This window comes from Alligator mississippiensis, chromosome 3 (genome assembly GCF_030867095.1).
Source record: "Alligator mississippiensis isolate rAllMis1 chromosome 3, rAllMis1, whole genome shotgun sequence".
NCBI lineage: Eukaryota > Metazoa > Chordata > Crocodylia > Alligatoridae > Alligator > Alligator mississippiensis.
In genome coordinates this window covers 146,797,198-146,810,485 of record NC_081826.1, presented here as the reverse complement: position 1 = coordinate 146,810,485, position 13,288 = coordinate 146,797,198, and the positions used below count along the sequence as shown (strand labels likewise).

At 53.3% G+C, this 13,288-nt stretch overlaps 1 non-coding gene across 1 annotated transcript; it reads left to right on the top strand.

The window, feature by feature from the left end:
• The first annotated feature begins 5,574 nt into the window (after positions 1-5,574).
• Positions 5,575-5,646, top strand: TRNAA-CGC (transfer RNA alanine (anticodon CGC)). Its single transcript has one exon. It is a non-coding gene; the product is annotated as a tRNA-Ala (tRNA).
• The last annotated feature ends 7,642 nt before the right edge of the window (positions 5,647-13,288 follow it).

Here is a 13,288-nt window from a genome sequence, read left to right as displayed (position 1 = left end):
GTCCCAAGCTGACCGGCACAGATTTCTGGAGGGAGATGCAGACGGTGGCATTTCTGCCACACTTCCCCTCCTCCTTTAAAAGCTCGGGCACAGGGCTTCTCAGGGCCATGTGCCTGGGTGTGTTAGGTCAGGAAGTTCACATGGGATGCCTAAAGAAAAAGAATACCTGACACATGAAACGAGTTATAGCAATAACCTAAAAAAAACATAAAACATGTTGGGTAGTCCCCACACTAGAGATCACTAGAGATCTCTCCGGTAGTCCTGAGGAGCCGTTGCCCAGAGTCCTTTCATGACAGGGCAGCCGCTATCGCATTCTGGCTCCCCTTGATGTGTTCAATGGTGAAGTTGAACTCTTGAGGCTGCCAGGCCCATCGTTGAAGCTTGGTGTTGGTATTCTGCATCGTTTGCAACCATTGAAACGGAGCATGATCTGACAGGACGATGAACAGCTGCCCCCACAAGTAGGGCTGTAGCTTGTTCAGTGCCCAGACAATGGCCAGGCACTCCTTGTTGGATGAAAGGTTCTGCTCCTGCGAGATCAACTTCCTGCTCAAGTAAACCACGGGGTGTTGGTTTCCCTCGTGTTCCTGTAAAAGTATTGCTCCCAGGCCTGTGTCAGAAGCATCCGTGGCCACGGAGAATGGTTTCTCGTGGACTGGTGCCTTCAGGATCGGTTGCTTGGTCAGGGCAGCTTGTAGGGTATCAAATGCCTCTTGGCACTCCTGTTTCCAGGTCATGGGGTCAGGACTGCCCTTCTTGGTCAGCTCATGCAGCGGAGCTGCTGTTGCTCCAAATCCAGGGACAAATCTCCAGTAGTAGCCTGCCAGGCCAAGGAAGGCTCTGACTTGCTTCTTTGTCTGTGGGGGTGGCCAGTCTCTAATATCCTCAATCTTGTCCCGCAAGGGAGCTATGTGGCCTCTGCCCACGTGATGTCCCAGATAAACCACCTCAGGTAGTGCCAGCTGGCACTTCTTGGCCTTCATGGTAAGACCAGCTTGCTGTATCTTACCTAACACAGTGGCCAGATGAGTCGGGTGCGATTTAAAGTCCTGACTATAGACGGCGATGTCATCGATGTATGCCATGGCGAACTGTTCACAACCGTGCAGCAAATTGTTAATCAGTCTTTGGAAAGATGCAGGGGAGTCGCGCATCCCAAAAGGCAAGACGGTAAACTCATAAAGTCCCACAGGGGTGGTAAAGGCAGATTTGGCCACGGCATCCAGGTCCAGTGCCATCTGCCAGAACCCCTTGGACAGGTCGAGGGTCGAGATGATGTTGGCTGGGCCCAGGTGATCAAGCAAAGAGTCCATCCTGGGCATAGGGTAAGCATCAGGGGTGGTAATGGCATTCAGCTTCGTGTAGTCCACACAGAGCCAAATGGTGCCATCCTGCTTCCGGACGAGTACCACCGGGCTAGCCCAGGGACTCATTGAAGGCCGGATCACCCCCAACTCCCTCATCTCTGCAAGTTCCCACTTTATCTCCTCCATCACCTTTGCATTGACTGCGTAGGGTCAGGATTGGATAGGGCAGTGACTACCTGTGTCTATCGTGTGCACGGCCAGGTCCGCTTTACCTGGCTTGTTGGAGAACACCGTCTTGTAGTCCTTGAGTACGGTGAGCAGCTTGTCCTTGTCCTGGGACGGCAGATGATCCGGCAGGCAGGGCTCCTTTATCCCTGCCTCTCCGTCCCAGTCACCATACATGACCGGCTCCTCTGGGTCCTCGGGTGAGCAGTCAGCTGGGGAAACCCAGAACACCATCTCCCCTCGGTCAATGTAGGGTTTCAGCATGTTCACATGCACTACCTTAGGCTTCTTGTGGGACCCGCTCTTGCTCACCACATAAGTCACATCATCCAGCCTGTCCAGGATGAGCCGGGGACCTTCCCAGGCCGCTCGCAGCTTGTCTGATTTTAGTGGCAGGAACACCGTGACCTTGTCGCCTCGCTCAAAGGTACGTAAGCGAGCCTTTTTGTCATACCAGACACTCTGCTTCTCCTGCGCCTGGGCCAGGGAGTCTCGTGCCACTTTCGTCATGTCAGTCAGTTTCTGACAAAAGTTAAGCACATACTCCACCACAGAGGTCTTGGTGGAAGAGATTTTCCCTTCCCACTCCTCTCTCACCAAATCAAAAGGACCTCAAACTCGCCTCCCAAACATCAACTCGAAGGGCGAGAACCCAGTGGGCTCCTGGGGCACCTCCCAATAGGCAAAGAGCAAATGCGGCAGTTTCTCATCCCAGTCATTGGGATTAGAGTCCACATAGGCCTTTAGCACCCCTTTCAAGGTCCCATTGAACTTTTCCACCAGCCCATTTGTTTGAGGATGGGAGGCTGTGGTCTTGAGGTGTTTCACCCCACAGCACTCCCACAGGCACTTCATCACCTCCGCCAGGAAGTTCCCACCCTGGTCAGTCAAGATCTCGGAGGGAAAACCTAGCTGGGAAAAGATCTTAGTCAGGGCATCTGCAACTACAGGTGCCTCGGTAGAGGTTAAGGCAACTGCCCCTGGGTACCGTGTCGCAAAGTCCACCAGAGTCAAGATATATTTCTTCCCTCTGCAGGTCCAATGTCTCAACGGGCCCACAATGTCTATACCCACTCTGTAGAAAGGTTGATCAGTGATCGGGAGGGGCTGTAGGGGCTGTTTGTCCCCACTCTTGCCCGTCGGCTGACACGTCTCACAAGTGTGACAGGCTGGCTGGCAGTGACCTAGCCCAGGGGTTTTGAAAGGGCAAAAGATGATTAGAGGACTTGGGATTCCCTTTCCTCACCAATCAGGCCCCAGACACTAGCCCCTCGTGTCCCCTGATAGGTCCTTTGGGTCACCTGGAGGGGGATAAAAGGGGCAGCACGGCTGACTCAGGGAAGAGACCAGCGAGGGACCACGAGGAAGGAGCTTCAAAGAGCTGGGCCAGCGGGGCAGAAGCAGTTGTCCCAGAAGAGCCTGAAGGAGCAGGACCTGCAGGCAGCAGTTGGACTTTCAGCAGCACGGCATGTGGCTGGCAGAAGAGGCTTCCTGCTGGGCTCCAGGATCACCTATGAAAGGCTGTGGCCAGCAGGAGAGGCTTCCCTGCTCCAGCAAGGATCTAGCAGTGACCTGAGAGGTTCCCAGCTCTGCTTCCAGCTCCTCCAATCAGAGGCCAGGCAGCCCTGGGGCCAGGGCTCCAGGAAGGACAAGACGCCTAGCAGGCTGGTACAATACTGGCGCTGGTGGCTGTGTGGCAGTGTTTCTGCTTACCACATGGGAGATCTGAAGTTCAAGTCCCAGCTTGGGTGACTGGGGGTGAGTGAGATACCTAGGAGACCTTCCTCTTGCAGTGGGAAGGGGGACTTTGAGTTTTCTCCCCTTCCAAGCACCTAGGCCCTATATTTCTTTGTCCTTTGACATTTGTATTTTGTGCCTTTTTATATTTCCCCAACCAGTATTGTTTGCTCTGCTGTTTGTGTTTTGTGTTTTGTAAACCCAGTCTTGTGTCAATTATTGTAAGTGTCTAACCTTTGTTGAATCCTGCCCCTTGAGGCATTGTGGTGTCCACTATACCCCCTAATTCTGCCTGTTATATTCCCAGTATTGTTCCCTCATTAAAAGGTATATGGTTAAGTCCCCAGTGGTGGTCTGGCTCTGCTCTATAGGGGGGGGGGGGGAGAGTCCCTACACCTACTTTACAAGGGATTCTTGCTGAAGAAGCATCCTGTCTTTTAATCTGTGTCTGTAACTTCGGTCGGAGGAATGTTTGCCTCTAAAGCCAATGCCGGATCAGTTTATGCCTGGGTACTTCTCCAAAGGGCTCTAACTTTTACTGAAGGCAAAATAAAAAACATCCATTCTCACAGTCAGGCCCAAGCAGGTGGTCTCATCTATCTAGTTATGTTATGGAGCCCTCATTTAAACCAACTCCAAAAAAAAAAAAAAAATTCACTCAAGTTTGAGATTGCACTCTTTCCCCTGTGGCTTCCCCCCATCCTTATGCATGCTAGAGGGTGCAAGTTCCTTGGTTGTTCCTCTTATGAATCCCTGTTAATAGCTGGGGAGTCATGTGCAGGCTGTTTCCAGGTTTGCAGCAGAGAATGATGGTCAGAAATATTGACTGACCTTCTCTCCAGCAGATCCTTGTAAAGTAGTCCGTCACGTTCTGGGCAATCCTGGGCCAATAGAAGTTCGGCTGCAGCCACTGGCGAGTCTGATCCCTGCCCATGTGACCGGCACAAGGTAAATCATGAGCCAAGGAAAGCAACTGTTGCCTGAACTTTCGGGGTACTATGAGCTGCCAACAGGGCTCCCAGGTCTGGGCCTGGTTCTTCGGTATCCACAACCGATAAAGGAGTCCCTTGTCCCAGACCACCTGTTCCCTCTTTTCTGGAGTGAACTCCGTCTCTGACTCCTGAGCCATCTGCCGGAGCTCCTCCAAGCTGAGGTCCACTAGAACCTCCTGCTTGAACTCTGCTTGCCCCGGTAGGCAATCAACAGGGAGTTCAGGTGCTCCTGCAAGGAGTGCACCCCCACCCTCAGGGATTGCCTCAGACTCCTCCCTGGGAGCCTCAGTTTCCTCTGCCCCTGACCGACCAGACTCCTCCTGGGGACTGTCACTTAAGTCGACCTCGAGGTCACCGGTTTCCCCGATGGCTGGGGGCTGCTTGCAGTCAGAGGGAGTCAGAGTCTCTCCTTCCTCCCCCTCTGCCTCAGGAGCCAATTGGGTGACCAGGCCTTGGGAAGTTTCCACTCCTCCTGCCTTAGCCTTTCGGCTCTGTTGACGAGTCACCACATTAACACGGTAGGGCTCTAGCTCTAGGAGGTGGCCCTCCTCCCTGTGCAGGTATTCTAGCTCCATAATATCACGTCCCACCAGGATGGGGACAGGAGCCCCTTCCAGCACACCCAGTTCTATGCACGTCCCACAGCCTCTCCACTTGATGGGGGGACGTGTTACTGGTACTACAAATGGCGGGGACCCCACCCCTTGAATGGGAAGGGTCCTCCCGGGATTATATCTGCAGGTGACACAAGGTTAGCATCAATTAATGACACACTGGACCCCGTGTCCAGTTCCCCAACAAGGGTTGTCCCGTTTACCATTATCTTAGTCTGGTGGAAGGCCGTCACCTCCTCTGGGTTTGTAATCCTGTAGCAACAGGCACACTCCTCAGAGTGGCTTGGGTCTCCCCCCTCACTGCTTACAGCTGTTGCATGTCTGACAGGCTTGGGTTTGGTGCTTAGCTTTGGGCAGTTGGGCTTGATGTGGCCTGACTCCCCACAGTTATAGCACCCCCTCTTTTCCAGATTGGGTGGTTTGTCTGAATCTGGGGCCACCTTGCTCTCAGCAGCAGGTGGCCCTCTTTCCCCTTTTGACAGTCAGTAAATTTAGGTACAGTTTGCAACCCTGACCAGGACTCAGCATGGCCTTGCCCTACACCTGGGCAACATTCAATGCAGACAAAGGCCCAGGTCAATAGGAAGGTGAGCGAGGACTACAGCTCTCCAAACATGGATTCTAGCACGTGGCCACTGGGCTACAGGTGGGGGAGAGTGAGAGCGAGTGAGAAGCAGAGCTCAATGTAGGTGGAGTGGGGATGTAGCTCAGTGGTAGAGCGCATGCTTCGCATGTATGAGGTCCTGGGTTCAATCCCCAGCATCTCCATTTTTTCCGGTAGACAGGAGGTCCCTCCATACCGGGCGGACAAAAACTGTCTTGCAGACAGATCTGGCCTTTGGAGGGGCTTTATACCACCCATACGGGTGGAGGAGACCCAACACATCACAATCCCCCATTTCCACCTGCACTGAAGCTTTCTTCTCTGTAAGTGCATCTACATGAGACATTTACTGTGGAGTTGCCTAGGTAGTTGTGCAGTAAATGTCTCTTGTCTACACATGCACCCCTATTTGGCTGGACTAAATTAACTAACTCTGCAGCAGAGTAGTACTTATAAATTACAGTACAGTCAGACCCCGAGTTACGCGGGGGACACGTTCCTGAAAAACACCATGTAAGTTGAAACCATGTGTAACCCGGGCGGTACTCCAAAAGGTACCCCCTCTCCAATTGAAGGGATCAGAGCAGGTGCACAAGCGCTGTGGGAGGTGTAGGGATTCTCCTCCCCCTATAGAGCAGAGCCAGACCACCACTGGGGACCTGAAGAAGCTGCTGCTGCCATTGGTGGTGGTGGCAGGAGATGGGGGTGGGTAGTGAGCGGCTGGACGTGGAGCCTCCGCTTTGCCCAGCTCTGTGCTACCGCTGCTCTGCCCAGCTCCGCAGGGCCCTGCAAAGCACAGGGCCCAGGGGGGTTGCCCTGATTTCCCCCCTGCTCTCCCCCGCGCCCCCCCCCCCCCAACCGGGACAGCCCTGCTCACCGATCCTCGTTTTTGGTATCCTAGGCCAGGAGCTTCACACTACACTTCTGCCAGATGGGGATTTCACATGGGAAGATGGTTGTTGCATCAAGAAGCAGGAGCTGCAGGGAACTACAAGGCTGGTGCTTGGTGGCAAATCATGGTGACAGCCCAGGACAAGGACATTTCCTTGGGAGCCCAGGTCTTTTCTGATTCAAACTCCCTGGGTTTGAAAAAGGGAAGTGTCCTTAACTTCCCACCAAGCATCCAGCAGTGCTAGCACATTTTGGATCTTTTCTTCATCCCTTCTTCACATCCTTTGAAATACTCCAGTTGGCATTTGTAGGCATGGGAATCTGCACTCAGGGGGTTTCTGAATTCAAAGGAAAGAGCCTAACTTGGTAATGGCAGCCTCCCAAGAGTGTCTAACTGTTTCCTCTGAGCCTGTTGGTAGGCCCACCCAGAATAGGCACCCAGTGAAAAGGATGGAGATGCAGCATGGCAGAAGAGTAATGCTGTTCCTCCAACTCTACAAGAGCTCGCAGTTGACAGTAGCATGGCCTGGCCCGTTGGACAGGTGCCTTGGATAGCCCACAAGGGACGGTGGCCTCAGGAAGGGGAAAAAGGAATTGTCAATCACTGCCCTGAAACCTTGGTTACAATTATACCTTTACCAGTGTGTTTTCAGTGCCAGGCCCCAGGGGACAGAATGAGCCGGACATCCTGCTTCATGGTTCAAGGGTTTCCCCGTTCTGCAGGCATCTCCACCAAGTGCTACAGAAAACCATTCCAAGGGACAGGCGACCACTGCCCAGAGCAGCTCCATGCAGCTGAAGGGATGGTGACAAACAGCCAGTGTCCATCTGAGAGACCAGGAGGAGTCCCTGAGTTCTGGGGACTTCTTCAGAAAGACGGCCATGGGCTGTCCCTCAAGCCACAGTAAAACAGTGCGCCATGCTGTGTGGTGCTCTGTGTCCTGTGTTGGGGAGCCTTGGGGACTTTCTGTACAGTTTCTGATGCCTGCCACCATGTATTTTCCCCCAGAGCCCCATAGCTCATTGGCTGTCAAGGGACACAGCTCCTTTGCTTGGGGTGTGGGGACTGTTCCCTTACCCTGCTCCCACTTTGGGGATTCCAGCTTCCTTGATCCCACCCACCTCTCTGCCCACATTGCTGCTCTGCAGCCACTGCTTGTGCCCTCCATCCATCCTTCTCTCTTCTCCAACTCCAGGCATGCTGCTCTGGCCTTGCGGAGCTCTTCACGCGTCCTCTTTCCCTACTTCCTATTCCCAGTCCCAGTCAGTGTACGGGCTCCCGCTGACCTCATGCATGACTTACTTGGGGTCGGCTGTGCTCCCCTGTCACAGTCCACCCAGCTCATGCCCTGGAGCCCCATTCTGTGGGTGGTGCCATTGCAGGTGGCAAGGAGTGAAGCCCTTTGAGGACTGTGTTTCGCACAGCCATGGGGCAGAGGGTACCCTCTGCTAGGTGGTATTGGCTAAATGTGAACTGAGGTCCTTTTCAAACCTGAAATGCTATGTTTCTTTCAGGCTATGATTCTACAGAGGAAGGCAACCTCTCCACCCAGGCCATACCACTGAGCAAAAAGGAAGGCCCTCTTTCTGGAGCATGAACTACCAGCTTTTTCAGCAGGTGCATTGGCACTGTGGCAGAATGCCACCTCTGTCTCTCCCCAAAAACTCTGCTATGTGACAATTTGGTTAACATGGCCCTGGAGAGGGAAGACATCCCATCTCTTTAGTTAACCCTGAGTTGTAACCTGAGCTGGATACATTGCTGAGGGAGTGGGGAAACCTGCTCCCTCTGCCTACATGGCTGGCATCACATTCAGGGCTTAGCCTCCCTATTGTTCCAAGCAATGCCAGTCTACCTGGCCACCAGTGATGCATTTCAAATTCGTTGGCTGGCAGCCAACAGGTGCTGGCCTCCATTGGACCATGTAAATAAGGTCATAAGGTTTACATAAGTTAAGGACAGACCAGGAGAAGGGGCAGTAGTCATTATGAAAGAACTCAGAGAGAAAAGCTGGACCATCTGAAATTTGCTCTCTCTCTTGAAACTCACGATCAATGAACTGCCTGCCTCCAGAGGGAATCCCCACCTGCCTCTGGATGATACTCGTGAGTAAGCTACCTGAGATCTAACTAGATATATACCTTGCAGTAACTCAGATGCGTGATCAAAGGCTACAAAGCCACCCCGTTTGCTCTATGGGATTTCTTTGATATGACTCTAACCTGTATCCTATTCCAAACCTACTCCTTGTCACCAGTCAAGTTCTCCTGTATACCTAGCACGGGAGACTTAATGGGACAGTAGCTAGATTTCTGCTGCAGATGAAGGGAAGCACCCCAAGTTCTTGAAGTGGGTCGAGTACCCTCAAGGGCTACTAGGCCTGTGTTTCCCAGGGGGCACAGAGCCAGGATCAGTCCAGACCCTGGGTGGTGGCGGCGTTACCCCCAGGGTAGCGGCTGTGCTCCAGGAAAGGGGTCGGCCAGACTTGAGGCGCTCCCAGGGAGGCACTCGGAGCCTGGAAGGTGATCGGGTGCAATGAGGTGGGTGGCTCAGCACAGGAGCTCCCCCTACTTGCCTGCCACAGGCACATCCATCAAAATCCCCAGCCTTGGCTCCAGTCAATACGTAATACTTCTGAGGAAGGCTTAAAAATGTCATGAGACATGTAGTTGAGAGTGGGGCAGGAGGCAATGAGCAGAAGCCTGGGAAATACCCATGGTACAACATAGGCATAGCTTTTCCTCGATCCTCTGTGAGGAGTTGCTGCACAACCTCTTGAACAACTCCACTGATGCAGAGTCCACAACTTCCCTAGGCAGGCTCTTCCCCTGTGGAGAAACTTTCCCTGATATTCAACCTAATCCTCTTTTGCTACAGCTTCAGAGCATTGGCCTGCATCCTCCTCTCTGCAGCAAGAGAAAAACAGTGCTTTCCTTCTTCTGTATGGCAGCCCTGCTAGTACTGCAAGACTGCCATGATATGCCCTTGCTTCTACAGCCTCTTATTGTATGATTTGCTGTTGAGGTCTTGGACCATCGTAGCTGCCCACCTCTGGACCCTCTCTAACTTCTCCCTGTCTGTTTTAAAAGACAGAAGCCAGAACTGTTCACAGTCCTCTGGACAAGACCAAACCAAGTTTGAGCCAACATGCACTAAACACTCCCTAATCATGCCCACCTCTTTTTGGTGAGGCATTTGAACTTGCTTGCATGCTTATCCCTGCAGACTCACAGGCACTCTAGAGATCTACCAAGACATCCCAGTTATTCATCCCTTGTTAGCATGCTCAGCCTTCTTATACTTGTATTTATGATGTCCTTTTTTTTTAAAGTTGAAGTTCCTTGAACTCAGTTCTTAAAAATAAGTACAGACCAGTTTGCCCAACTCTGACAAGGCCAATGAGGACATACTTTTCTTTTCTGCGTCTGGGTTAAGGATTAGATCACTGCACCTCAGGTGGGGCATGATGCCACAACCCCTGGCTTTAAATGCAAGTATCTTATCCATTAGGCGACTGGGGCTGAGGCTCTGGCTGCCCCTACTACATAAAAATTAGTTTCCTGGGTCAAATCACAGATCCCTCTTGTTCAGCATCCTGTGTCAAGCAGTGCTTGACTGTGGATGCTGAAAGGCAGTGCAACCAGGATCAGACCAAGGTATTTTGCAATTTTCCTCTCCGTCTTGCAGCCTCCAGGGTTTGCAGTCTAGGAAGCTCTGATTCAGAGGCTGCATGCTTTAGAAGCAGTTGCTGGGTTGCCACCATGCTCTCGAGGAGGGGAACATGTCTCTCTTGAACTACAGAAGCCAGGTTCTGTGGTTGCTGGACATCAGCATGTGTGTCAGCCGTGTTGCGCTGATCATCCTCTATGCCATCCTTGGGGAAGCCAGGCACCTAATCAGGGACAAGGTAAGCAGAGGGTTGGGCTCAGGGAGTGGGTGGGGGGGGCATAGGGCCCCTCACCTGTAGGCTACTTCATCAGACTGCCACTTGGTGGCCTGGGGAAACAAGTGTGAAAGCAAATGCGAACCTTGGAAAGTGCCTTTCAGAAAGGAGTTTGTTCAGCTGTATGCTCAGGATGGCACCAGTCTGTCCCCTGCACAAATACAGCCCCTTCAGCTGCAAATCTCTAGGCAGGACCTATGACAACACATAAAACTCCATCAGGAGAAGCTGCCATGGCCTAGGTAAAGGGGGAGGGTGGCGTGGCGAGCGCTGACCGGGGTCGTGGACCACCCGCAGATGCTGCCAGCAACATTGGCAGCCTCCAGCAGGGATCGCGGACTGCCCGCAGATGCCGCCAGCGGCGTTGGCAGCAGGGTGGGGAGCGGCAACTAGCCTGCAAGCACCACCGACAGTGTTGGCGGCACCTTTCTGTAGGGGGTGCACCGCCACACTCAGGGTTTGTATGTACAGCCACATGCACCCACTACGCGTCACCCTTGACTCAGGCAATACCTTGTCAAGCTGGAGGACTTCTGGAAACATGCCACAGATGTCATCAGTTGTGCTGAGACATGCATCCCTGCCTGTGCTACAGCTCTGCCATGGGCATGATCCACTGACACAGGCTCTTGTCTCCCTATGACTGGAGCTCCCCCTGCCCCCCTACTCTCAGGTCTCCTGCCCTGAGGGGAGCACTCCCTGGGGTCCCTGGAAAGCTCTTCCTCAGGCAGGAACAGAGCCTGAGACGGGGGTGGGTCCATGGTGCAGAGCAGTGGTGTGTAGGGGCTGGTGAATGCAAGTAGACATAGTTTTGTATATGAGGTCATGGCTTTTTGCCCCCCACCCCCAACCCTCTGTCTGTCCAGCTATGTCCGTGCTCCACCACCCCCTGCTCTAATGACTAGGCCCTCCTCACCTCCCAGACCTTGGCAGAGAGCCCAGGAGTCCAAGCACCCAAGCCCTGCCTTCTCTAACCTCGTCCTTCTCCCCAAGACCATTTTGACCTAGCTCACTTGGCACTCACTGGTCTCAGTACAAGTTGATGCACACTGAGTCCACCCGCCCAGGCTGGCCCTGGCAGCCCAAACCCCAAACCCCAGGTCCTGGGCTCCTGCCCTTCCTCACAGCTGCGAGGGTCCTGCCCACTGGTGTCAAGTGGCAGCACTGCAGGGTGTGCAAGACAGCAGACAGTCCCCAAGGGTGGCCCTTCCCTCCACTCATGCCGTGGAGACCGCCAGGAAGAAGCCGAAAGGATTTGGCCATGGCCTGCTGCAGAGTTGAATGAACTCCGTGTGCAGATGAGATGGGATTGTGGTCTGGGGGCAAGGGTGGTGACATTTGATTTAGGAGGCAGCATCAAAATGCTTCACAGAGAAAATCCCATGGGACAGGGAAGGGAGGCCAGAACCGGAGAGCGACCTCTGACCCACACAACAACTGACCCCAGAGCAGAAGGATCCGACTGCCTGAAAAATACCAACAGTGCGGGGCCAGGAGTGAGGAAGTGACCCTGCAGAGCAGAGGGGCAGCCCCACACCAGATTGGGGTGCCAGGGCTGACACAGGGAACAGTGACGTGGACACGCAGTGCATCCCATCTTCATCATTCAGTGCTGAGGAAGAGCTCTGCATCTGTGATAGAAACACGTGTGCACATTAGGGTGAGCATTGTACTGGGGTGTAGCTGGGAGTCCTGTGGATTTGCTTGACAATACATTTTATCAGTCAAACCCCAAACTTAAGAAATGCAGCTGACAAGCTTTTGGGCACAAGATGCCCTTACTGAATCTGCATCTTACTTCTCCACCACCTCTGCCCAGATTTCAAGTCCCTCCAAGAAAAGATATTCTCAAAATTGTTTTTGCTCCTAGTGTTATTGTTCATATTTAACAACGCAAACTGAATGTCATTGGAAATATACAATTTAGTGATTACTTATTGATAACACTTAAGCAGTCATTGCTAACATGTTGATTAATTGTTGGTGGTATAAAGACTGGGTAATGCAACAAGTTCCATGGCCTTGTAACATCTCTCCCTACTCTTTATAGTTTCTCGCTGTTTTGTCCTCACTGTTTTGTTGGTTCAACCTGGGCCTTGAATGGGGACTATTTCCCCACGTGGAGGGAGCCTGGAGCACGAGGGTGAGAATCACGTCCTCTGGGGCAGGGATCTGCGCTGCTGGCCTCACCGCCCTTTGTTGGGAGCTGGCTGATGTCACAATGCTGCCCGGCTGCCCTGGTGCCCACTGCGACCTGGAGTGCCCAGGCGAGGGCAGCAGCCCTGGTGAGCTCCTGGCAGTCTCCTTTCTTTAGTCTGCTTGTTTTCAGGACTGATGGATCCGTCTGGGCACACGGTGCCCCCAACCGAGTGTGAATCTGTGGGGCAGCCTCTGGGTCCATTTCCAGCCCACAGACTGTTTCCTCTCGTCTGTGACCATGATCCATCCATGCCCGCACGGCCCAAGGACTGGAAAGAGCTGGCCCCTAGGGCAGCCCTGGCTGAGGTGAGGACTAGAGCCCAGTGGCCCTGGTGTGAGGAAGGAGAAGGGCAATGCCAAGGAGGGTGGAAGAAATGGCTGTGATGAGAGAGCCGAGTGGCTGTGGAGAAAGGGGCAGGAGCTTTTGCCCCCTAGGGGACCCCAACTCTGATCTGCCTCAGGGGAGGGCATTGCCTGGCTCTGGGGCAAGGCATGGGGCGAGGGGCCTCCCCCTCCTGGGCTCAACTCACCCATTCTCTACATACAACATCCTCTCCTCTCTTGTCTGCAGAGACTTCAGGATTTGTTGTGCTCTTGGGCTAGACTGTGCAGAAACAGTCATTTTTTTCCACTCCTGGGACCCAACTGCTGGGAATCCACTGATTTTCCTTAGGAAAGTTGCAGACAGAGAAGGTACTGGGTGGAGTAGGGGTGGGACATTGCATTTACTTACTCATCAAATTATAGGCCTGGAAGGACCCTCAGTATGTCC